General features: G+C 35.1%; 1 long non-coding RNA gene across 1 annotated transcript in view; it reads left to right on the top strand.

Annotated features, from left to right (window-relative positions):
• Positions 1 to 25035, top strand: part of LOC132593815 (uncharacterized) — a 168302-nt gene that overhangs the window by 68187 nt on the left and 75080 nt on the right. The window contains exons 2-3 of the long non-coding RNA XR_009559690.1: positions 13990 to 14210; positions 23398 to 23451. This is a non-coding gene — a long non-coding RNA (uncharacterized lncRNA). The remainder of the gene's footprint in view (positions 1 to 13989; positions 14211 to 23397; positions 23452 to 25035) is intronic.

Consider the following 25035-nt stretch of genomic DNA (forward strand, 5'->3'; position numbering starts at 1 on the left):
CAGGAGTGTAAGAATATGAAGTGTATCCCTTTGAAGTCAGAATACTGAGCAGGGGACCAGAGAAAAATTCAGTATGACTACAGAGTAACCCTGTGCGACTTTATGCTTCTGGTTATTAGTGTCGTCATATATAATATGAGAAATGTGGTTTGATAAACTTTAAGGTACCCTCTGTGCACTAAACTTCTGTATTAAGTAAATATATTAAATCTATTCTCTTAAAATCAATCAATATATTGAAATGCCAGAGTTTTCATTGGAATGCCTTTGAAGGCAAAGGGTGCTTAAATTCAGCATATGACATATTTTGGAAAAGTCATCTCAAATCCAAAAGTCACCTGTGTAGCTGTATATCCCGCTATAATGTTGACTCCATGAGAGAGAGAAAGGCGGGTCTGTTTTATTCATCACCATCCTTTTAGTGTCTAGAACAGTGCCTGGAGAAAAGTGGCTGTCAAATCAGTATATCTTGCTTTTTTGAAAGGTAACTATTGAACTAATTAACCATTGGTAGGCAATAATTCATGTCATGTCCTTGTTTGTCATAAGCAGACCAAAAAATTGAATACTAAACACGAGGAAAATCTGTATTTTATACATTTCAGTCATGTTGGAAAGCACACTTTTAGCCCACATCTTAGTGAAAATTCTGGAAAAGACTGGAGACTATCAGGTGATTGTCTTAGTCTATTCTGGCAGCTGTAACAAAAGACCACGGAACAGGAAGATTATAAACCACAGAAATGTTATCTCTCACAGTTCTGGAGGCTGGGAAGTCCAAGATCAGGGGGTCATTATGGTCTCACAGGAATAGCTTTGCCACTTATTTTCTAGTCTCTACATTCTCTTTGAGAAAGATTGTTCTGAAAGCAGATAGAAACAGTTGTAAGTGTGAAAGCCCTTGATCATCTCCTACCCACTGTTTTCTCTTTCCTCATCCTTTCAGTGGCAGCTGGCACTGAGACATGCTCATAAGATAATTTAACAAGTTTTTACTTGAAGTCATGTGCAAATTTTGGGCTAAATAATATAAACCTTTGATAACAGTACCTCTTCACATTTGTATAGCTTACTGAATTGACCTCACAGACATCATCTCAGAGGTAAGAAAGGTAGGTGCTGTCTTCCCCAGTCTTTCAAAACTGTTGGGAGACTACTAAGTACTAGGTATAATTGCCATAGAAGAAAATAACAAATTAAATATCAAGGGAGTTAATAGTCCCAGGGGTAAAAGTGCTCAGTTCTTGTTCTGCTTCAAGTATGGAAAAGGGAGGATGCAGAGGTCCACAAGGGAAGATAGAGTTTTTGCAACTCTGACTGTGTTCCTAGGAATAAAAGAGGTTCAGAGCTATACACACTCTGTGTTGATAGTAATGAGGTCCCACCCCAGGCATCTCAGAGCCTGGAGCACATTAGACTGGTATCTGGGCAGAGGCTCAAGTGACCCTGAGAACATGGGAGCAAAGGAAGACATTTTGCTCTTTTCTCTACACATATTAAAGGGGGCTTAAAACACTCAGGTTGAAAGTGACAGATCATGTCTGTTAATAGACATGAGATCTATTGAAAATTTCAATATAATATATTTTGTATTAAAAATTTTAATGGATGTAACTGTGTTTGCATACGAGTAATGATAATTGTGAGCTATCAAGTCCATATGTTAATACTGTTTTACATGCTTATATACATTAAGCCATAAGATAAAGGGGCAATTAGCTTTATATATTCCTAAATTTCATTTATATGTTTAGAAAGATGCCTTATTGTTTTGTAATGTTATGCCACAGTCCACTCTGTTCCAAGAAAGTTTTTGCATGTTTTCCCCCCATATCTGTTCATGGTACATTTGTATATTGTATGTTTGAAATAGACATATAATGAGACATCAATATCATACTTGTTATGGCCTTTTAGCTAATACATATGGCATCATTCATATCTTATTTACTTGGGATTTAAAGGTAAAAGTTTCTAATGGAAAATAAGAATTCGATAACTTTTTTAAAAAATAAGGTGTATTTTGTACCCTATCAGTGCATTTAAATGATACTTTCATAAGTTCACTATCTGACACTTTCCTTTCTCAACACATTTTAAAAATAAGGTGATGGCAGTATCTTCCACAGTAAGCTTTATTTTGAATGTACAGACCCAAAGAATTTTTAAAGGATTTTCTTTTAGTCTTTTTTCTTTAAATCTAACTTCTAAGAACATCTATATTATGTCTTCTTATAATATAGAATTACAGTGTACTTTAATTATTCTCAAATATATAATAGGTCGCTGTATTTCCCATGTGTAAGATACTTAGAAATGTGATTTTTCACATATTTAAGCAGTAGAAAACAATAGAACTAAGCAGTCTTTTAAATTTAGAATATCTGTAGCACAAAGTCCTTGCCTTTTAGGACAATGATTTAGATTTTTATTTTTTATCTTCTGCATTCCTGTGACTAAAGTATTTTACCTAAATTGTTGTTTGTGAGAAAAGTTGAGAAGAAATATAGCTGCTTTAAGGAATTCGAGAGGAAAAAATTCCCATGCCATCTGGGTTAAACAAAGCCCTTGAGTGTGACTGAGCCATTTTGCACTAAAGAATATATGAAAAGACCAGAGAGAGGGTTTTCATAAATGTTCACGTTTGCCAGATTGGAACTACTCTAGGGATATTTAACTTATTATTTCATTTGATCTTCAAACCGACCCTGAGAGGTAAATCGATTGGCCCGTTTTACAGCATGAAGCTGAGGCTTAGAGCTATTACATATTTTCCAAGGTCAAGTGGTTATTAAGACATAGCTGGAATTCAAACCCAAGTTTTGACAAACCCAGAACATTTTCTACCATGCTATAGGCACCTGCTCATATGAATTGCTAACATATCCCTAGGTATTAGGACTATTAAGGTAGAGTTGCTTAAAGTATTATGCTATCCAAAATTAAAGGAGAGGATAGAGCCTTCTTTTATTAGAGTATAAATGCAAATGTCTTTTCCAAATCATATACCACCAACAGGAAGCCTGCAGAAATTAATAATTGTGCCAGCTATCAATCTTTTCATGCATAAAATTCAAAATTTGTTACTCTGCCTACAGATGAAATGTCATTTTATAAAAAGCTAGTAATATGCACCCACAAGTTTGCCTGTCAACACCAATGAGCCAATAGCAAACTGCTGAAGCTAAAACTGAGTATAATATAAAAATCATTTGAACATACACATAATTACATAGTTTATTCAAACAGTGTTGAGTATTGATAGCATTTAGCTTTAGAGTGTACCAGAGGCTTTCGGAGTTAAAAAATTATGGATAATTATGACATTAGAGCTCATCCTGACATACCTAGTTGCAGAGGTAAGGACTCTGAGAGCTAAAGAGAGAAGAGAACTGCTCCTGCCTGGCTAGAGGGGGGTTGGCATGCAATCTCCTTGCTTGTACTTTCATTCCAGGGATTATCCAGTACTTTATCTTTAATCCCCCTCTCTGTGCCTGAAGTTGTATCAGGATTATCCACTTATTTATTTAAGTCTATTATAATTCATTCTAGAAACTAACTGAGACAGCTTACAAATAGAATTTTTAAAGATGGAATGAACTAAAAGTAGGAGTAAAAGAAAGAAAAACAAAGATTGCATTACAAATGGACACAGAAATGAGATGACAAAAAGTATACCATGAAGACCTATATATGTTGTTTTAAATTAGCTTTTAATTTGGCTGTTAACTTTGCAGTACAAATGCAAGAATTAACATTTGATCCCATAGGTAATTTACCATATCCATAAGGTAAGAAGTATGCTTACTCCGAAGGTAATGCTGTTCAGGGGCTGACTCACACTAGCTCAAATCATGTCACAGGATTCACTTTTACACATCTCTTCTCAACTCTGACTCTAGTGAGGTCACATGGGTATCTTGAAATCATCCACTGTGGAAGGGTTCAAACCATGGGAATCAGTACACGGTAGAAATCAGGACTTTGTCCCCTGGAGAACTAGTTGTCAAATATTCACCAGCACACCATTACTTAAAGGTCTTTTCATTATAGCTCCCCTCAGTGCAGGCATGATACATCAAAGATACAATTCGGTAAAAAAAATTTTTTTTTATTAAAAATTAAAAAAGAAACCCTCATGGGGTGCCAATACATTATAGTCTGTATTCCCTCATCTTGGTTGACAAGCATTGATCAAAGTATAGATTCTATAGAAAAAGTAATGGACCACACATGCTTCATGCCAGTTTTCTAAAAAAAATATTCTTCTCTGAGCTGAGTATTGACCCATATTGAGAAATAATTTGTTCAAGATAATAATGTCTGACTACTTGGAATCTAACCCAAAATAATAAAGCTGAGAGAATTGAGGTACCTTAAAAGGACAGGTACTCAAGGCTCTCTTTTCACTCATTCATCCCTGGTTTATTTCCACTCCTTCAAATTGGGTATTGAAGTCCCTACATTCAAATATCAGAGCTAGGAGGGAGGGTATCACCTAAACCTAGAAAACAAGAAAATGAGTGGACTTTTAGTTTCAGTAAATAGCTTTCTTGAGTTTATACGTTGTGTTGGTCTTAAGATACCCAGTAAAAATATCTCTAGCAGAGGTGTATGGGGTACATTGCTATATGTTGTTAGTCCTTTTGCCTCTCTTTGTCTGTAAATCAAAACTACAAGATACTACTTTACACCTACTAGAGTGGCTATTTTTTAAAAAAAACAGACAGGCTTCCCTGGTGGCGCAGTGGTTGAGAGTCCACCTGCCGATGCAGGGGACACAGGTTCGTGGCCCGGTCCGGGAAGATCCCACATGCCGCGGAGCGGCTGGGCCCGTGAGCCATGGCCGCTGAGCCTGCGCGTCCGGAGCCTGTACTCCACAACGGAAGAGGCCACAACAGTGAGAGGCCCACATACTGCAAAAACCAACCAAACAAACAAACAAACAAAACAGACAGATAGGGAGTTCCCTGGTGACCGAGCACTTTCAGGGAACTGAGATCCTGCAAGCCGCAGGGCGCCTCCCACACCCAAAAAGAAACCCCACAGATAATAACAAATGCTGTAGATGAAGAAATTGGAACTCTCATACAGTGCTGATGAGAATGCAAAATGATCCAATTGTTTGAAAAACAGTCCGACAGTTCTTCAAAAGTTTAAACATAGAGTTACCTTATGACTCAGCAATTCAACTTTTAGATATATAACCAATTAGAATGAAAACACATGTTTACACAACTTTTACATGAATGTTCATAGACCCATTATTTATAATAGCCAAAAAGTGGAAATAACCCAAATGTCCATCAACTGAGCAACTGATCAAAAATGTGGTATATCCATACACTGGAATATTATTCATCAATAAAAAGTTAATGCTGATGCATGCTACAACATAGATGGACTTGGAAAACAGTATGCTAAGTGACAGAAGCTAGTGACAAAAGACTACATATTGTATGATTGCACTACATGAAGGTCCAGAATAGGCAAATATAAGAGAGGAAGGATTAGTAATTCCGTAGGTTTAGGGGCAGATGTTGGGTGTAAGTGGTGAGATTCCCTGCTACTGGGTATGAGATTTTCTTGGAGGTAATGAAAATGTCCTAAAATGTATTCTGGTGATGGTTGCACAGCTTTTTGAATATACAAAAGCTATGTATACTAAAAACTATTAAATAGTACCCTTTAAATGCATAAATGGTCTGTATGTGAATATTCATCAATAAAACCGTTATTTAAGAAAAAAGAGTAAACACCACAAATCTTCCAAGGAACTTATCCTCATCATCATGGCTATTTGACTCAATTCACATCTTTATGTTCTTGAGTCAATCCTGTGTCTCTAAATACAATTAACATCATGACTAGAAACCACAACGTTCATCTGAGGTAGAGAAAATGTGTTTTTTTCATCCTGGCGTCACCGCTTACTGTTTGAACTGCCTTTATATTTATCTTTGCAGGTCCTTCTCACTCCATCAGTCCATTCAAATGAAAAATGAGTAGATTAAACTTCATGGTTTCCAAGATCCCTTCTAGAAGTGTGATAGATCATAGAGGATGGGGTATATGACCAGATTTAAACAATGGATATTTTATACCCTTTAGTAATAGATCTATTATATAAAAAGTGATATAAAATCAATATAGGCACCTCAGTCAGACAGCTAAGAGGCAGTATTATTTTCTTACTCCTTAGCTAAGTGTTAAGGATATCTTTAAGGTAAAAATTAACTAGGCAAGTATCCATTTATTTTTTCCCTATTTCTTTTTCTATAGCTCTCACCTCCACCATTTGTTAGCTGTGTGACTACCCATAAAATGGGGATATAATAGTACTTATCTTGATGACTTATCATGGCAACTAGTTGAGATAACCCCACTACCTGGAAAAGAGTAAATCTTCAATAAATCATTATTTTCATCACAAAAGAAAAATCTTCAGTGACTAGGTTGTCCAGTACAAAAAATTCCGTTCTCTATAGGACATTTCACACTCAGTTTTATTCACTGTGGACCAAGCTGAATTCTAGATTTACCTCATAAAATCTACCCAAACAGTAACATCTGTAGAATTCCAAGGACTTAAGCCAAAATCTCTCTAACTGACATCCTTCCTAGTCATCTATCCAGCTATGACCTTTGGTGTGCTAAGAGAATACTTTTATATGGGTCCTCAGAGGTTGCTTGCCTATTTGTTTTTATTCATTGATTATTCATCAGTTCCATATAAGTCAAAGCTTTGCCATATTGTGAAAACTATATATACTTCCTAGCAACTTTTTCAATAATTGGTCATAGCTTCAGATAACTTAGCATTTACATCAATAATTGAGAAATTTTTAAATATATTTTGTAATTGTATGGAGCTGGAATGGTTAAATAATGCTTCATTTATAAGAACATAATTATGATTACATGTAGATGCTCTGAAGATCACCATCTTCAATTCAGTGTTTTTGCAACTTTCACATAAATGGTGTGTTTATAAATTAGTTTTATTGGATTTTGTGTTATATTTAATTGTTTAAATGCTTGTCTTCCTCAATGAAATATAAGTTCCTGAAAGTCGGGTTTTATGTTTCAGGTAAGTTTCTTCAAAATATAGTATATATTTCATTATGAAATATATTTATAGTTAACATAGAATATAATTATTAAACATATATATCATTAATATATATTTGTATAGTTAACATATTTATTTACAGTGTGTCCTATGCACTTTGGCATGTTTTTGATATATAATAGGTTAAAAGGTAAGCATGACTGTCTCTTTGCAGTTCCTAATCTATTTCTATGGAATATAACTGTTGAATGCTTATTTAATTTATTAGAAAAAATCATTAAGAATCCACCAAAATTAAACATAATATAATTGATTAATGGAACAAAATGTTCAAGGATATTTTATAGGTGACATCAAGTATTTTTATTTTTGAAAATAAAAAGAAGTTGGGATATGATCCTCTTGCAACTTGTTTGGTTTTTAAAGTAAAGAACAATATCAACGAATTTAGAAGAAATGCATCTTAGCTTTGTTTTTGTCACTCTGTAGATATGCGATGTTGAACTGGTAAGAGTCTCAGCTTCATTCTCTGTAAATGAGAGAAGTAGACAAATTCCAACATCCATTCCACCTGTAAAAGTTTGATGATTAAATATACTTCCCTAAAATAGTCTTCTTAGTTTCTCACAATTGAAGTTTTTTTTTTCCTTACTCCCTAGGTACATTGGCTAAAAAAACATTTTCAATCAGTTTAGACCTTTCATTAGGAAAAGAAAACCTAAATGGAAATTGCTTATCAAAATCTGAGCAGGGGATGCAGCATTCGATGACAGGTAGCATTTACCTTCCAGAGAAATGAAAAGCATCTCATGCTCTCATTTTTATAGAAAAGTGGCATGCCGCAGCTGCAAACCCAACTTTTGAACTTCGGAAATCCCTTCATTTTGCAAGCCTCCCACTAAGAAACGCAGCCACCTTCCCCAGGAGCTATAGCAGCAGGATGGGTCTGCCCACTAACACGGGATGGAAAAAATAAACATGCATGCAATTGTGCATACAGTGACATGTTGCATGTTGCCTCATGCCCTCGGCTGCTATAAAGGGAATCTCTAATTTCAGGTGGTGGAAAGGGGGGAGAACACATGCATTTATTAAAGAGAACTTTAAATTCAACCCCCAAATATCTTCTTCTGTTGTGTACAAATCAGGCTTTAAACAAAGTTATTTAAATCTGCCACATCACTATACTAATAAACACACCAATATCTTGCATATGTAATAATTTTCATGCTGAAAATTTGCAACTGAAAGCTTGAAGGGTGGTGAAATGTATGTCTTGAATATCCTTTTGCTGCCTGAATTTGGGTTCTTTTTCAGCTCATTAATGCCTCAAGGAGAGGAAAGAATAGGAGTCAAAAAATCTTCTTCAACTTATTCTTGTTATAAGGGTAAAATACAAAGTTTACGATACCATAAAGAAAAATGAAAGAACTAGTTCAAAATTAAGAAGGTAACATCATTCATCGAAAAGAAGCCTTAGCCCCTTACCATTGTAGCCTCTAGTTTGAAGTACGTAGAAGTTTTCTGGGAGACCCCTGAAGCAGCCTCTTGGAACTCCTGTTTAGACTGTGGGCCAAAGACTCAAAAGATTTCCTATAAAATCCAGCTTAATGAGCATCTTTGGGAATGTACTGCTTAGACAATATTTCCTAGTTATCTGGTTAACCATAAGCCTTTAATTCCTCACCTTGATCCCCGCCCCTCACTTCTCTTTCTCACACACACAGGTATGTACACAACTGTTAAATATTAGCACTGTGGTATATTGCAAAGAGTGCTGTAATGGAAACTTTTTAAAATGTGTTTTTTACTATTTTATTCACCACTAACTGTGTGTCATGTTTTATGCAAGCAAACCAGCTCTTTGAGCTTCCTTTTCTCCTTTCAAAATAGAAATACATTTTATATTTGTTCATCAGGGTGTTATGAGGTGATGTCTGACAGTACTGAGTGACATTAGTAAGAACCCCAAGTCAATGTACTTATACCTTAGGAGAGAAAAAAATAACAGTAACTCATAATCTCACAATTCAGCTTAAATTAGTACATTCTGCATTGGATAAGCTTTGATACTTTTTTGTATATAAGCAATAGCGGATCGATTAAATTTCAGTAACATTCTGTGGCAAGCTAGAATTAATTTTCAAACTCATTTTCAACGGTCTAAATCAAAGTTTCAACAAAGAAGAGTAGGAAGGGTTGATAATGGGAAAAAAATTCATTGTGGTTTAGTGTGTAGAATTTAGAGGTAGAAGGATTTTAACTCAAATTATTTCTGCCACTTATGAATTACGTAACCTTGGAAAACTTTGTTAATACTTATACCCCAATTTCTCTTTTGTAAAATAAGGATGATAATATGTGTGCTTAAGGCTGAGCCTGGGCAGGGTTGTCTTGTAAAATAATCCTTTAATAATAAAGGGATGAAAAAGGTACAGAATCCATGGAAGGAAGTTGCAGGCTCTCTTGTCTTCAGTGGGGAGGATGAATAAGAGGCTAATGTTAATCCAATGCAATTTTGACTTCATGAACTGCTAGTCTTATGTGAGACCATTACCTGGGGATTGGATTATTCCTGTGTGTGTTCTCTTTTTCATTTCTATTTCCAATTCGTTTTATCATTTATTCTGTTTCCACCAAATAACTCTTACTTACTTGTAGTTTCAACTTTTACCTTACTTTATATCGTGTATAATGTAACATAAGTTTCCCAGTTTTTCTCATGATTTTAAGCTGCTGATCCCAAGGAACTGTCTTTCTATCTTAATATGCCCTACTTCAATTTCCAAGACAAAGAAATGTGACTGTACCTGCTTATATTTTATTCAAAATATGGCATTACGGGCTTCCCTGGTGGCGTAGTGGTTGAGAGTCCGCCTGCCGATGCAGGGGACACGGGTTCATGCCCCGGTTCGGGAAGATCCCACATGCCACGGAGCGGCTGGGCCCGTGAGCCATGGCCACTGAGCCTGCGCGTCCGGAGCCTGCGCTCCGCAACGGGAGAGGCCACAACAGTGAGAGGCCCGCGTACCGCAAAATACGGCATTATTGGTGACTTGCTACGGTTTGGATTGGATGTCGAGTCTCAAATCCACACTTGGGCCAGTCAACAAATGCCTGGATGTAAAAAGGAGGGAAGATGTGCTCTTATGGTACCAACTGCCTTTTCTGGCTGCCCCTTGAGTTGGTGATTTTGGGCAGAGTCAAATTTTCTTAGAATTAGCTTACAGGTATCTTGAGTGAATGTCAGATGAGATAATTATTAAATTTAAAGTCCAGCCATGCTAGGTACACAATAAATGTACTTATTATTACTGCTATTGTTATTATAATTAAAAATTGTTAGTTGAGGACTATTTTAGTCAAAAACTGTGGTGGAAAAATACTAAGAAAAGTATGTAGTTTCTTTTAAAGGAGGTGGTAGGTATTTTGATGCCCAAGTATGAATTTGAGAATAAATTTTACCTTCTAGTGTATTTTATATTCATTGCAAATTAGGAAAAAAGAAAACTTGCACACTGACTATTCTATGTATTTCTTTACTTATCCATAAGAAGTTCTAGTTACAACTTGACATATATGATTTGTAGGTGTTATTAGTTTCTAGGGAACTCTAAGAAATAGTACCTTCTATGTTAGTTTGGAAATAGACAGGGAAAAGGGCTTTCTTTTACTCTTCTTCTAGCAGAAAATCAATTTTTAATTATAGAATAAATATGCAAAGGATAATTCAAAGAAGGAAGCAAATGTCAAATGCTCATATTAGTGAATGAATATTTCTGTATATGTAAGTCACCACAATAAGTCTAGTTAACATGTCACCATACATTGTTATAAACTTGTTTTTTGTGATGAGAACTTTTAATATGTACTCTCTTAGCAACTTTTAAATATGCAATACAGTATTATTAACCATAATCACCATGCTGTACATTACATCCCCATGATTTTTTTATTTTATAACTCAAGTTTGTACATTTTGGTCCCCTTCACCCATTCCCCACCCCCCCCCCCCCGATCTCTCATCTCTGGCAACCACTGATCCGTTCTCTGTGTCTATGGTTTGTTTTTTGTTTAGATTGCACATATAAGTGAGATCATTTGGTATTTATCTTGTCTTTCTCTCCTTTTTTTTTTTCCTTTTGACCGCATGGCATGGCATGAGGGATCTTAGTTCCCCAACCAGTGATAGAACCCTTGCCCCCTGCAGTGGAAGTGCAGAGCCCTAACCACTGGACCACCAGGGAGTTCCCTGTCTTTCTCCTTTGGATTTGTTTTGAAGTAATCTAGTGTGCTGGAGAGATAGATCTATGAGAGGAGAGATAACACAATTGGCACATTCTGCAGCATGTAATTAGAATCCTGGCAGAGCCCTCTGGCTACTTAAAGTAGCAGACACCCTACTTTACTAGGGACACGGTAGTAACAATGCATTCATGTAGCAATGCTCTTCTTTCTTTAAAATAAAAAGGAAATTAAGAAGTGAACTTTGTGTGCATGCACACACACACACACACACACACACATACACACTAGTAAAAGTTGGCTGGTGACATGAAATTCTAGTAGTTCAGCCAGAGTAGGAGCTCTGGTGCCTGCAGTTCATGGTCCTGGTCCATGGTTTGCCAGTGCCCATCAATTATCAATTCTTACAAAAAAGCTTATACAAGTATATAACTCATCTTTTAGGATTCTTCTTGTTCCAGAATGAAGGTAAGCAAAGCAGAATAAATGAACGTTTAAAAATTGTTTCCTGATCAAAATAATGGATGAATGTGCAAGCATTTACAGGAGATTCAGGAGCAAAGTAAAATGGTACTCCATTTTCTCTCCCCAAGAACAAAGTGAGATGAGAAGATGACAGGGCAAAATTGATATTTCCCAAGGAAAGGCCTGTCTGTTAAAAGCTGTGTGGTTCTTATAAAATTTATATTAAAAAAAAAACCCAGGGATGAAGCTAGGTAACAATTTGGGTCATCACTGCCCACTTTTATGAGTCAGAAATAACGGTCTTTAAGATTAAAAATATCTTGAAATTTAACTATTTTTTAAAAATTTGAGACAGCCCCAAACCTCATCACCTCAGTAATGACGCTTTGTTACTCTATTGCATCCGAAGTCCAAACAAAAACACTCACTAATTGTGTCACTCTTTTCATTTTTCTCTAAAACAGTGAGGGCTCTGAGTATTAGTTACTAATGATCTGACTAGTCCATTATATGTATCGTTTTCTTTGATGTGTCTCATTTTAAACAAATTGTCTGTATTTAAACTCAAAAATACAAATCATAAAGAAAAAAGTCATCCTTTTCAGAGACTTAATCATTGCTTTATTTGACTATTCTGAATTCCTGGTACATCACAAATGCAATGAATCTGTTTAAAAATTGACTCTTCAATATTTTAAAAATATTTATGATATAAAGCGGGGTGAAGTGTATTTTAAAGGACTAAGATTTCCCTACATTTCAATGATACAGGAGGAGAAGAACAGCAGTTGCCTCCTGAATGTTACTTGATGGGTTTGAAACATGACTTTTTCCATTTACAAACAGTGTGGAGTTGGACAAGTCAATTTAACCCTTAAATTGTCTTATGTGTAAAATGGGAGCAAAAGTAATATCTACTTCATAATGTTGTCCAGAGGATTAAATGAGGTAGTAATGTAAATGGTTCAGAACAATGCCTGGCAGATAGTAAGTGCTCGTTCATATCAGTTACTCCTATACTCTCTGTTATTACTGCTTCTAGTACCACCAAAACACTAAGTATGAGAAATTTCTCTAGGGAACAGAAACTCAAAGTGTTCTAACTATGAAAAGTAAAGGTTTTTTACATCCCTAAAATAAAATCACTTTCTTCTGGCATATGCGGAGAGTAGAGTTATTTGAGAATATTGCTAACATCTCAGATGGTTTGTATACATGAATATTAATCTTTTCAAGAAGGTTATTTATTTTCCTTTTGCTTCAAACACTCTCTTACCACAGAGTTTAATTTTTCATTATAGCTCATACATTTTGAGAAAACATGAATGCTAATATTTCATGCTATTTTTAAAGTTATAATAAGCTAACTGAAAAAATTCAAGTTATGACAGAATGTGTACTTGACCTTAATGCCATTTTGAGATAAATGCTTAGGATTTCATTTAAGTCAGTGTACTATCATCCGTGAGCGTGGTTTTGTATATATAAAAAGGCATGAATGTATATTCCTGGTTTATGCTTAACCAAGGTCTTGAAAATTCAAATAAATCATATCAATCAAGCATAAATAAGTGTACAAGTAACAAAGAGTTTACTTGCTTTATAGAGACTATAATACATAGTTTAAACCATTACTAAAAAAATTACCAATATTTGATTAAAACATAATGATCCATTGAAGTAGACAATTAGGTCTTAGGTCTGGTGGTTACATCATATGTCACTAGGTCATATACATTGTATTTCAGGCTTATAGAGGGCTTTAAAATAGCACAGTTACACTGCACAATTATATGTGTTCTATGATTTTTCACCTTTCAATGCACATCCTGCCTCCTATTACTTCCACATTTTCACATATATTTTATATATGAAATATCTATATATTTTCATATATATTTATATCTTCACAACTGACAGATAAATATATTTTCTCTCTTTACAAAAATTTCAAGGTGTTCTGGATGTAAATATGTCATAAATATTCCCTACATGCCCTTCTTTCTATTTTCCTTTTCGATATTTTTTTAACATCCTCTCTTCCCTTCCCATCTTCTCTTTCACTCCTGGGGATGATGTCAGGCTGAAAGCCCAGCAGAGGGTTTTTTTTTTAATGAGAAATGTTTATTGAACTGAAATGATCTGCTATATGATGTTGCACTAAACCAGTTCCTCTGAGTCCAAGTGGTACTTCTAAATCTTTCCAGATCTCAGCAGTTCTCCTTAAAACAGGAGAACACTGGACCAGTTGGTTAATCACTTCAAAGTCTCAGCACCATGTCCCAGGGCCTACGAGAGTTGGAGGCTGAGGAGGAATGCCCTGCAGCTAACAAAGCAGAAGGGCAAAGGAGCCAGGAACAGATGTGACCTGTGAAGGAAGAGCAGAGGAGAGGGCCCACATGCTTGTGAACTGGGAGGAACTGGGCAGGTAAGTAAGTATATTGGCAACTGTGGAAGTCAAGCTTCTAAGTGGTTGAGAAGGGATTCGTCAGTATGTGGTGGGATGAATTGGGAGATTGGGATTGATGTATATACACTAATATATAATAATGGATATAATATGGATATCCATATATAATATGGATAACTAATAAGAGCCTGCTATATAAAAAAATAAATAAAATTTAAATAAATAGCTGAAAAGAATCCCAAGTTATTGGATGGAAATTGGAGGTATTGGAAAGATTAGTATGAACTCACGGATTTTATTTATACATATATACATAGAAATAAAAATATATGTGTATATACAGCCAATTTTTGTTATCATGGTAGCTACTATGATCTATAGAATTGCTGTGATCATGGAATTGGCAAATACAGAACCATTGCTCTTAGGGAAAATACAGTTTGGTTCCTGCAAGCCTCTGGTCATATTTTCATCAACTGATCAATACATAACTTTGTTTTAAATGTGTTTCTGTTTAAAGACACTTTATTTAATATGTATTGTTGGTTCATGCCCAGCAGCATTATAACTCATACCTGAAGCTTATTCTAACACATATATTTACGCTGTAAGACACATCACAGGCTTCCTGTACTTAGAAACACTAGACAGCACTCCAGCACTACCCTTGGGGGCTATTGTAAATAGCAAGAAATCACCAACAGAAGCAAAATGCAAAAAACTCGTAGTGCTAAGTAAACCACACACACACACACACACACACACACACTCGTTTAGAGTATGAGAGTTGAAACAGGAATACAGAGCATTGTTTTATTTGACCTCAGCTGGGAACGTGTGTGTAGGGTGACTCAAATATTTTACCATTCTGTGTATTTCATGAATGAAGCAAAAGCAGCCAGGTATTGATTTGGGGGTTACAAATAAATTTTAAGGAGTAGGCAACTTTTTAAAAAATGAAATCCATGAATAAAGAGGATCAACTGTATATCTATATGTTTATATACTGGTACCTATTTCTTAGCTCTGTCTATTGGGAAGGCTTAGAAGCACTGAGCTCATCCGGTGCCAGGGTAAATATCATCCTCTATTGAAAGGAACAGGACTTAAATAAGAAAAGTACCAGATGAGCCTGGTACAATACAATACAATACAATATTGTATTGTATTAAAGAATAAGGAATAGGAAATATTCAAGGAATAACGGAGCACATGAAAAGAACACAAGAGCCAGCTTGAAGGGGCTCCCACTGGCTAAATTTAGGACAATTTCAGCACCAAACAAATAATGAGAAAATCAGACCACAACCCACTACATAAAGTAGGAATCCATTAAACTAAATGTATATGTATGTGTAAATGTGTGTGTGCGTGAAAACTCCTGTTCAGAAGCTTTTCAGGAAAATCAACTAATACAAGGAGAAAAAAATGATAGAAATTATATAATTACTACTTGACAGCCATCATAGTAGTAGTTGATAAACATGGGAGTCATCAATGGATTCTAAGGGTGGTTAGAAGACATTTGATGAAGAACAGGATATTAGCATAATATAACAATATTTTTAATGAAATATTAATCATACCTTCATAAAAATGAAATAATGGTATAGGATTTTTAAAATTACTCAAAGACATTTTTCAATTAACAGAAAATAATTTTTAAATCTTAACTTTGGGGATTTTATTTTATTTTTTAATATAATATTCTTTCACTAAAGGTTTTTATTTTATTCAATGCTTCAATATATTTTTATCTCCCAACTGAATTGTAACTCCCTGGAGGACAAAAACATACCAAATTCTCCCTAGGCATTGTTCTCAGTAACAATCGTAGCTAAGTCAACTAAATGTCGCTGTACCACCACCATCATTATGGTCATCAAGGTCTATTTCACAATAGATACCCATTGATTTGTTAAGCCAGAGACCCTGCTCTCATATTGGGATGAGCAGTCCCATATTTTTAGGCACAGTTTCGTATGCCACCCCAGTCCTCTGGTTCCCATGGGCTGTTTCATTTTAACATATGACCCTATTACATGGACACTATTCATTGTCCAGAGCTGAACCCCAGACCCAGCTAAGATACTCATGTAGTTTTCTTAACCTTTTAGAATTGAAACAATGGCCCTTCCAATGTGGCAAATGCTATGAGATATGAGATCTGAGGGTCATTGGATATATGTTGCTTAACACATGGAAGAAACACCCAGAGTGATAGATTACTAAACAGTAGCAAAGACATAGGTGGATGAAAGATGAAGAGATTGAGCCTATGGTGTCTGAAATTCTTGTCTAATTGTTGTGGAGGCCTAGCTGCACCCCTACCCTTCCCATAACTTTGTTACTTCACTCCTCTGTTTACCTTGTAAGTTAATACATTTCCTCCTCCTCAGCCAGTTGAGCCTCTGTGACTCGCAAAAAAAAAAAAAAGTCTGGTTAAAAAATTATCTTCCTCTTCATCATCATATTTATCAAAATTAATAAGAGTATCAAATATGTTTGAGGTAATAAAATCTGCAGAAAGGGTGTATATATAGTACCTAGATGATATAATATTCTGTAAATAGTATGTAAAAATGTAAAATAGTTACTTTTCATGGACCAAAAAAACAATTTAGAGAGATATCAGAAAAAAGGAGCCAAAAGTTAATGATCAGCAAAATTATTTTCTCCCATTGGAGTCTAAAAATGCTGAGACTGCATGAACCTGTTTTTCACAGCTTTTATTTGGCAAAGGTAGAAAAGTAAAGGATGCTATAATGAATCCCTTCTTCAACATATATGTCACAGAGAGATTTGTGATGTGTTATTGTACTGCTTATGAAGTTTGCATTACTTTCCTCAAGGTATAAAATGTTGAAGAATACAAAAGTTTACACAAAGCCATCTTTAATTTCCCAATTTTAAAGTACCAGCGCTGTTAATTAATTATTATAACAAAATGTCTATAATATATGAGTGTAATAGGTTGTAAATGATTTAAGAAGTGAAAATAAACACGGGAACAATAAAGCAGAAATAACCCTGAAATGCAAAGAGTAGAAGCTAACTGATGTAAAGCATAGTGCCCAGACCCATACAGTGGGCTCACCACTCGTAAGTTCAGCAGATTACCACATTTTTCCATCTTAACATTGTCATTTGTAAAATGCAGACAGTGATAGGAGTCATCTCATAGTGTTATTGTGAGGATTAAGTGAATTAATATGCGTAAAGCTCTTAAGAATAGTGCCTGTCATGTATTTTCATATTAGTACATTTTAATAGATCATTTTTATTTATTATGCTATCATTGTAAAAAATTGATCATTAAAATGAAGAGGGGAGGGGGGCAGAAGTGGGTGGGACTATAAAGGCCAACAAGAGAGCTACTTTTGGTGACGGAAATGTTCCGTATCTTGGCTATTACCAATGTCAGTATCTTATTTTGCAAGATGTTACCATTGTGGAAACTGAGAAAAGGTACATGGGATCCCTCTGTATTATGTCTTGTATTACAACTGTACATGAATCTACAGTTGTATCAGAACTAAAAGTTTCACTTAAAAATGCCTATAGACATAGAGACATATTACACTCTAGCGGGGTAATATGAATGAAGAAAATATTTAGCATGTTAAAACAAGATAAGTATTAATAATAAGACATAAAAAGTATAGAGACATGAGTTCAAGGGTACAAAGTGTTAGGGTGCAATATTAAACGAAGGAAAAATATCAAAGAACGTGACATCTAAGTAATGAATTCAAGAAAGCAGAAACTAACACACCATTGTAAAGCAATTATACTCCAATAAAGATGTTAAAAAAAAAAGAAAGTAAAGGAGTCAGTTCTGGAGTTTTCTGTGCGAAGAGCATTCCAGCAAGAGGGGGGAACAGCATGTGTAAAGACCCTAAAAAGGCCAGTGTGACTGGGAAGATATGATAGAGGACCCGAGTAATGGGATTTGAGGTCATGGAGGAAGCTGAGACTAGATCACATATTGTTTTCTATAATACCATATAGGCTTTGGCTTTTTCTCTTTATGAACTGGGGCAGTTAAAAGGAGGGAGGTGAGAAATTCAAACAGGATGCTTATAATCCAGAACTGATTTTATCCTGACCCAACTGCCAGTTTCCAGACTAAGATCCAGTGAATGTGCTGTGAAGCCCTGCTCTTCCCATCAGATCCCTTTTCTGCTTGTTTCCACAAGCGTCCTTATAAAATCCATCATACAAACTCCCCACACTTGTGTGTTTCCAGCAAATCTCTCTGTGAGCATAAGGGCTTAAAACAAACAAACAGCCTACCATGATAAATATTATATAAGGGAGACCAAGATGTTCCAGACAGAATTTTTTTCCAACAACGTTTTGGTAGAGAAGAAAGTAAAAGTAGAAAAAAGTGATAGAGCAAAATATGGATGTGACCTAAGAGATGTCAACCATATTCTATGATGAAAAAAAAAAAGATGAATTCTAACAGTAAAATAGGCAGTTCTTCATGGGGGAGGCATTCAAACTGAATCTTGAAATATATGTAGGATTTCACTAGGCATAGATGAGCTAAAAGCATATTAAATGCAGAAGTTTTGCAGAGATGAAGGGTTGGAAACACAATGACTTTCAAGAGTAAATTTGGCTAATATTAATTTTGTCATACATTTTTTGTCAGTTTTGACATTTTCACTATAAGATTAGTGTGTGGCTGTTCAAGGTAAATTAGGTAGAAATAGTGACAATTACAGAAAATATGACTTTGGTGAGTTGCTAAGTTTGAAGAGAAATCTTAAAATCTTTGCTTAAGAATATGTGTTTTTGTAATGTCGATATTTTCCAACCTGATTTTCCAAAATATTTACCTTAGAGAACAAAATTATAATTCATAGAAATTTTTTAAGAGCACAGGAATTTGATGAAACAAGATCTTGTATTTTATAGCAGAAATACTGCTCTGTTTATGCAATGAATACATTATGCCTTGTTACGCCAATGTAATTAATTTTCATATAATAGCTTTAGGGAGTAATTCTAAAAGACAATGAACAGAAGAGCACAGGAAGATACCATTAATCTTCTTTATGGAATAAATTCCAAAATATACCAAAAATACACTAACCCAAAAGGGTTTATGAGCTTTAAAAATGTAAAGTGATGTCTAAATTCATTCTTTTATAAAATCATTCTCTCCTGATGCCATAGTAATATGCTGATGTAGTATAAAAATATATAGCAATAATTTTAAATTTATTAAGACTAGATACATGTATATGTATAATTGAATCCGTCTGCTGTACACCTGAAGCTAACACAGAATTGTTAATCAACTCTGCCCCAATATAAAAAAAAAAAAAATGCAATAAATAAATAAATAAATTTATTTAAGAATGACAACTAAATCTGATGACTTAAGGTTAAGTCCAAGAGAAAGAATGGGATTAGCCCTTGGAAAGTGTGCTGAGGCATGCTGGGGGAAAATTCTCCATCAGTCTCTCTCACATTTCTGCACATCTTATGAGCAAGGAAAGTAGTTGTGTTGTTCCGCATTACAAGAATATTTGTATAGCAAATAATCTTGGAAGAAAGAAATAACACCTCGATTCAGAGCAAAGGGCAGGCTTGTTTACAGCCTTTGAGCTATAGATGGTGTCTCCCTCTGGAGCAAAGGGCAAGTATACTTACTGCCCGTGATAATAAGCGTAATAACTCCTTTTGGAGGAAAGGTCAAGTCTTTTTTGCTGTCCATTAAAAAAAATATTTGGGATCACGATTTCTATCCTGTAATACAACCCATTGCATATGCAGGTGTTAACTGGCCATCTCCATGCCGCCTTGTGAGAACTGGGCTTGGCAAACTTGTACAAGAAAACTCTAATATTCTGGCTATTGCTATTGCTGTGGGTAATAAAGTCCTTTGTTTCTAACCCAGGAGTTGTGTTTTTTCTGCCAGCATCCATGTAACTGTGGCAGGTTAACTTGTTAATTAACTTGCTAGTTTGCAAGTAGATTAAAAATCTCAGTCACTTTACAGTTCTTGACAAGATGATGATTTCTGTCTTGTGTTGAGGGTATTATTATTATTACATTATCTTGATTTTTCACAACAGTTTTTTCAGCACATTAGCAGTTCTTGAATTGCAGAAATATGCTCTCAAATTTCTCTGTCATATAGGGTATTAGAGAGAGTGCCCAGAGCTACACTGCTCCAGACTTAGGAACACTGACGACCAGTAAAATTTAATATGTACGATATTCTTAATCTAAGGAAAACCTGCTATTTGCTTTTTCCTTGACCAGTGTTCCATTTATGATGTTGTAGAAACTGAATGATTTACTCTGGAAACAATTCTACTTGTAGGAATTGGCAACTTTGTGAGGAAACTAATGACCTGCTAAGCAAGGTTAGCATAGAATTTATTAGGTTCTTAAATGTACTACAAAAAAAGAGAAGCAGTTCTTGCTAAGAATCTGCTCAAAAGTAGCATATGTTTAGAGTTTGTTAAGCTTTTCTTCAATTAAAAAAAATCAGTCTTAATAGAGTACATTAAATTCTTTCTTATCTACATCAACCATGAAAACACATTTCACAGAGATAAACAGATTAGAAATTTTTCATTCCTATACATTTTTTAAATTGACTTATAGTTGATCTACAATACTGTGTTAGTTTCAGGTATATACCAAAGGGGTTCACATATATATATATATATATATATATATATATATATATATGTTCTTTTTCAGATTCTTTTCCATTATAGGTTATTACAAGACATTGAATATAGTTTTAAAAATTGAGGCACTATGGTTTTTCCAGATTAGGATTTTAAACATAGGCATCTAATGTAAATCTTCACTGTAAAATTACAATAACGAAAATGTTTTGAAAGATTAAACTCAGATGGAGAGGGATGACAGAAGAGCAGACAATAGGAATAAAATTTTGGAAACAGGAGTGCAGGCTAATGTATTAATGTACATTATTTAATAGACCTGAGAAAGCTAAATCCTAAGCTAGAAATCAGGAAAAGATGAAAACCAAACCAAATTGATCAGAGAATTCTCAAAGTCTTAGGAAACAACAGTTTGAGTCATCCAAAACTGGAGGATCCAAAGTTGGGTCTAAAATAAATGTAAATGTTTAAAAAATGATTGACAGGAGTTAGCTCCACAGATGCCCTCACCCGTGCACAATCATTCAGACTGCTTTCCCCAGCCTGGGCTGGGACACCAGGTGGAGTAAAGAGCATGACTCTGCTTTGATTCCTGTGGCCTCTAGTCCTCTGCCTCCAGGGAGCTCCCACAAAGCCCATAGACCTTTATCCTTCTAGGCATTAATATCCACAGAAAAGTGAGAGGAAGTATCACATAAGTGAAACTAAAAAGAGAATTTCTTTTTTAATAAAGGAGAAAATAAGTTTTTGGAAACTCATTTGGCCAACTCGAATGAAAACCCAAAAACCAAAAATACAAAAAATGGAAAGAGGTGTTGATAGATAAAGTTTTAGGATATATTTCAGAAAGTGGAGCAAAAATATAAAGAGATTTAAACTAATTGTAGAGAAAGTTTAAGAAAATATAGGGCTTATCTAGATAAACAACATCTGAAAAAGAACATTTTCTGAAAGAGAGAAAAGATAAGTGGAGTGGAAACAATCAACACCAGGGAGGATAATCACTTTAGCCCGCAAATGATGTTTCAGGAAAGTCATATTGGGAGCTGTCGTAACCTGATGCCCCAGGTCCTTGCATCATCTTTAAGCTGGGAACATTAGTCTTGACAATGTGGGAATAAAGTTTGTGTCTTTCCATTCCACGAAGCCTGGATCAGCTGAAAATATTCCTTTAATCCAAAAGAACTCTTCTATTTCGACCTCCTCCTAAGATTTGATGTGCACCATGGTAAACTTAGAAGCAAAACATAGAGTAGCCCGTAGCCCACCCTGCCTGAACTTATCAGGGCTGAATGTGCAGCATTTTCCTGGCACTATAGCCCTGATAAATATTTCCACTGTGATGTGGCAAACGTTTCACAGGACTCCTCTATGACATTGACCATTAAGTTTCCCAGAAGGGGCTTTTATAAGGTCTCAGGGAAGCTCAAGTCCGACTGTGATCCATATACTGTCTTTGGTTTGTTCTCTCCCAGGTGTAGTAATTTGTCCTTTCCTTACAAAGCTAAATTTGGGATTGCTACTCAGCTTTTCACAACACAACAGCATATTTTGCAGGTATAACTACGTTGGACATAAATTATAAAGAAAAGCAAAGGAATGGTTAATGTTAGGTTGCTGGTTGCCTCTGGGAGTGGGAGAGGAATGTAATTAGGAAAGGTCCAAGTTCTTCTAAGGCACTGGTTATATTCTACTTCTTAACCTGGTTAGCAGGTACATGTATAAATCAATTAAAAAGAGCTTATAGAGAGAGATAAATTGGGAGATTGGGATTGACATATACACACTATTATATATAAAATAGATAACTAATAAGAACCTACTGTATAGCACAGGGAACTCTATTCAATACTCTGTAATGACCTATATGGGATTAGAATCTAAAAAAGAGTGGATATATGTATATGTATAACTGGTTCACTTTGCTATACAGCAGAAACTGACACAACATTGTAAATCAACTATACTCCAATAAAAATTAATTAAAAAATAAAAATAACACCTTACTGAGAAAAAAGTGCTTATAAATTCATACACTTGTCTGTATGTACGAATTATTCCAATATAAAATTATTTCTAAAAACGACCCATTTTCTATTTCCATTAAAGTCAAGAAGGTAAATTAAGCTAGTAAAGTATGTCACTTTTTTTTAGATTCTATAATTATATTAAATAAAGTCTGTAAAAAAGATAATTATAAGTATGTACTGGCTGTTACATTTACACACAAAAAAATCTATTGGAGATAAAAGTTAATCTATTTAAGATTTGTGTTTTCTTCCATTATTTGTGTCATGTATGTGAATTTGCATGATATATATATATTTTATTTCCAGGCACTAAGTAAGTATATACAAAGAACAGTAGAAGATGGTGAACATGTAAGGAGAGAGAGAGTATGAAGTATAACCAGGTCCAATAGTATTCAATAGTTATAATTTTTCTAAGTAATATGCTTACTTATTTTTTTAAAAAAGTTTGCATCATATATTTTAGAACATTTTCTGCACTAGAAGGGTGAATTCTTTTGCAATTATCTTTCACAGTTCTTTGAATGTGCGCAATCAACTATTGCCATAGACTCATACTATCACAGTTTGGTAAGTAGATATAAACTTAATTATTCTGACTGACCTCTGCATAAGCACATAATGATCTAATTAGGAAGAGTAACAGTTCATTAAGCAATGCAAAACCCCATGTCTTTCTGCTTTATTAAACCCTGTTTTTTACAAAAAGTTGATTCGAATACCATCACAACCTGTTTTAAAATGGTTAGAAATACCATTGTCATTTTTAATTTAAATCCAGAAAAAAATGGATTTACCTTTGAATATTTAACAAGTTAAAATCATCAGATATTTGTCAAGTGTCTTTACTAATATAATTTATTATCTTGCAGGAGATATTTGATCATAGAAAATATGTTTTGTCTATAGTGCTAATTGTTTTGCTGAGGTTGGGGGAAAAAGGAAACAGCCAAGTATTAGGCCTTGAAGAGGCAAAAAAAAAAACAACCTATTTTTTTTTTTGCGGTACGCGGGCCTCTCTCTATGGGGCCTCTCTTGTTGCGGAGTACAGGCTCCGGACGCACAGGCTCAGCAGCCACGGTTCACGGGCCCAGCCGCTCCGCGGCATGTGGGATCTTCCCGGACCGGGGCACGAACCCGTGTCCCCTGCATCAGCAGGTGGACTCTCAACCATTGCGCCACCAGGGAAGCCAAGAAAAATCCTATTTTATCTACTAAGAGTAATTCAAACCAGCAAGAACTTGGAGTAGTCTCCCGGAAGAAATAGTTATTTCTTTATGCCATTTGCAAAGAAATATAAGATCAGGCAAAATGTTATTCAACCGATGATGTAAATAGGGAAAGAATGAATTGAATGGCTAGGGCCAAGGTGAGAGGGACTATATCAACATGGGTTTGATCAGGAGAATAAACCATCCTAGACAATCTAAGAAGTAAATTGGAGGCCAACATTATCATTGAAAAGAATAAAAGAGAAATTACCAGGAAAAGCTTCTGCTGGTTTTAAGAATGCAAGAGAGAAGGGAATAACAGGAGACAAATGTTTAGAAGTTCATATTTCTTCAGCAAAGCTCAAGTTCAGAGCCTGGCACTGAGATAATATTATTATTAGTCCTCTACTATTAGTTGTATGGTAGTTGCAGTAATATTTATCTCTATTTTGGAGGAAAGCAAAAAGTCTTTCTACCTCAGCCTTTCACCTTATCTACTAGTGACTCTGAATCTTTCACTTAGTCTACTAGTGTTTGCTCTGAATCTTCCTGAATAATAAACTAGTTCCCTACAGTTGAGGAAAAGTTGATATCTGTGTTAGTTTCTGTCTCCTGATCACCTGAAGTCCTTAAAAGACACAGCAATGAAAATGATGGCCTTTAAAAGTCCTGTGAATGATCTCACTAATGCAGATTCATACCAGATAATCCTGAATTAAATGTGAAAATGCATGATGGACCATACAGAATAATAGTAACTGTTGCCTCCAATAATTGGCAAATTCCTATTTTTCCTTTAACGGGTTTTGGAAAATTTTAACATATGTGAGAGAGCATTGGAAAGTGAACCCAGTGATCTCATTAACTGCTCCCAAAGCTTTTAAAGGGAGATTGAGCATGAATGTATTTACTAATTCTTAAATCACCCACAAGAGAGAGACTT

This window comes from Globicephala melas, chromosome 18, assembly GCF_963455315.2.
Source record: "Globicephala melas chromosome 18, mGloMel1.2, whole genome shotgun sequence".
Taxonomy (NCBI): Eukaryota; Metazoa; Chordata; class Mammalia; order Artiodactyla; family Delphinidae; genus Globicephala; species Globicephala melas.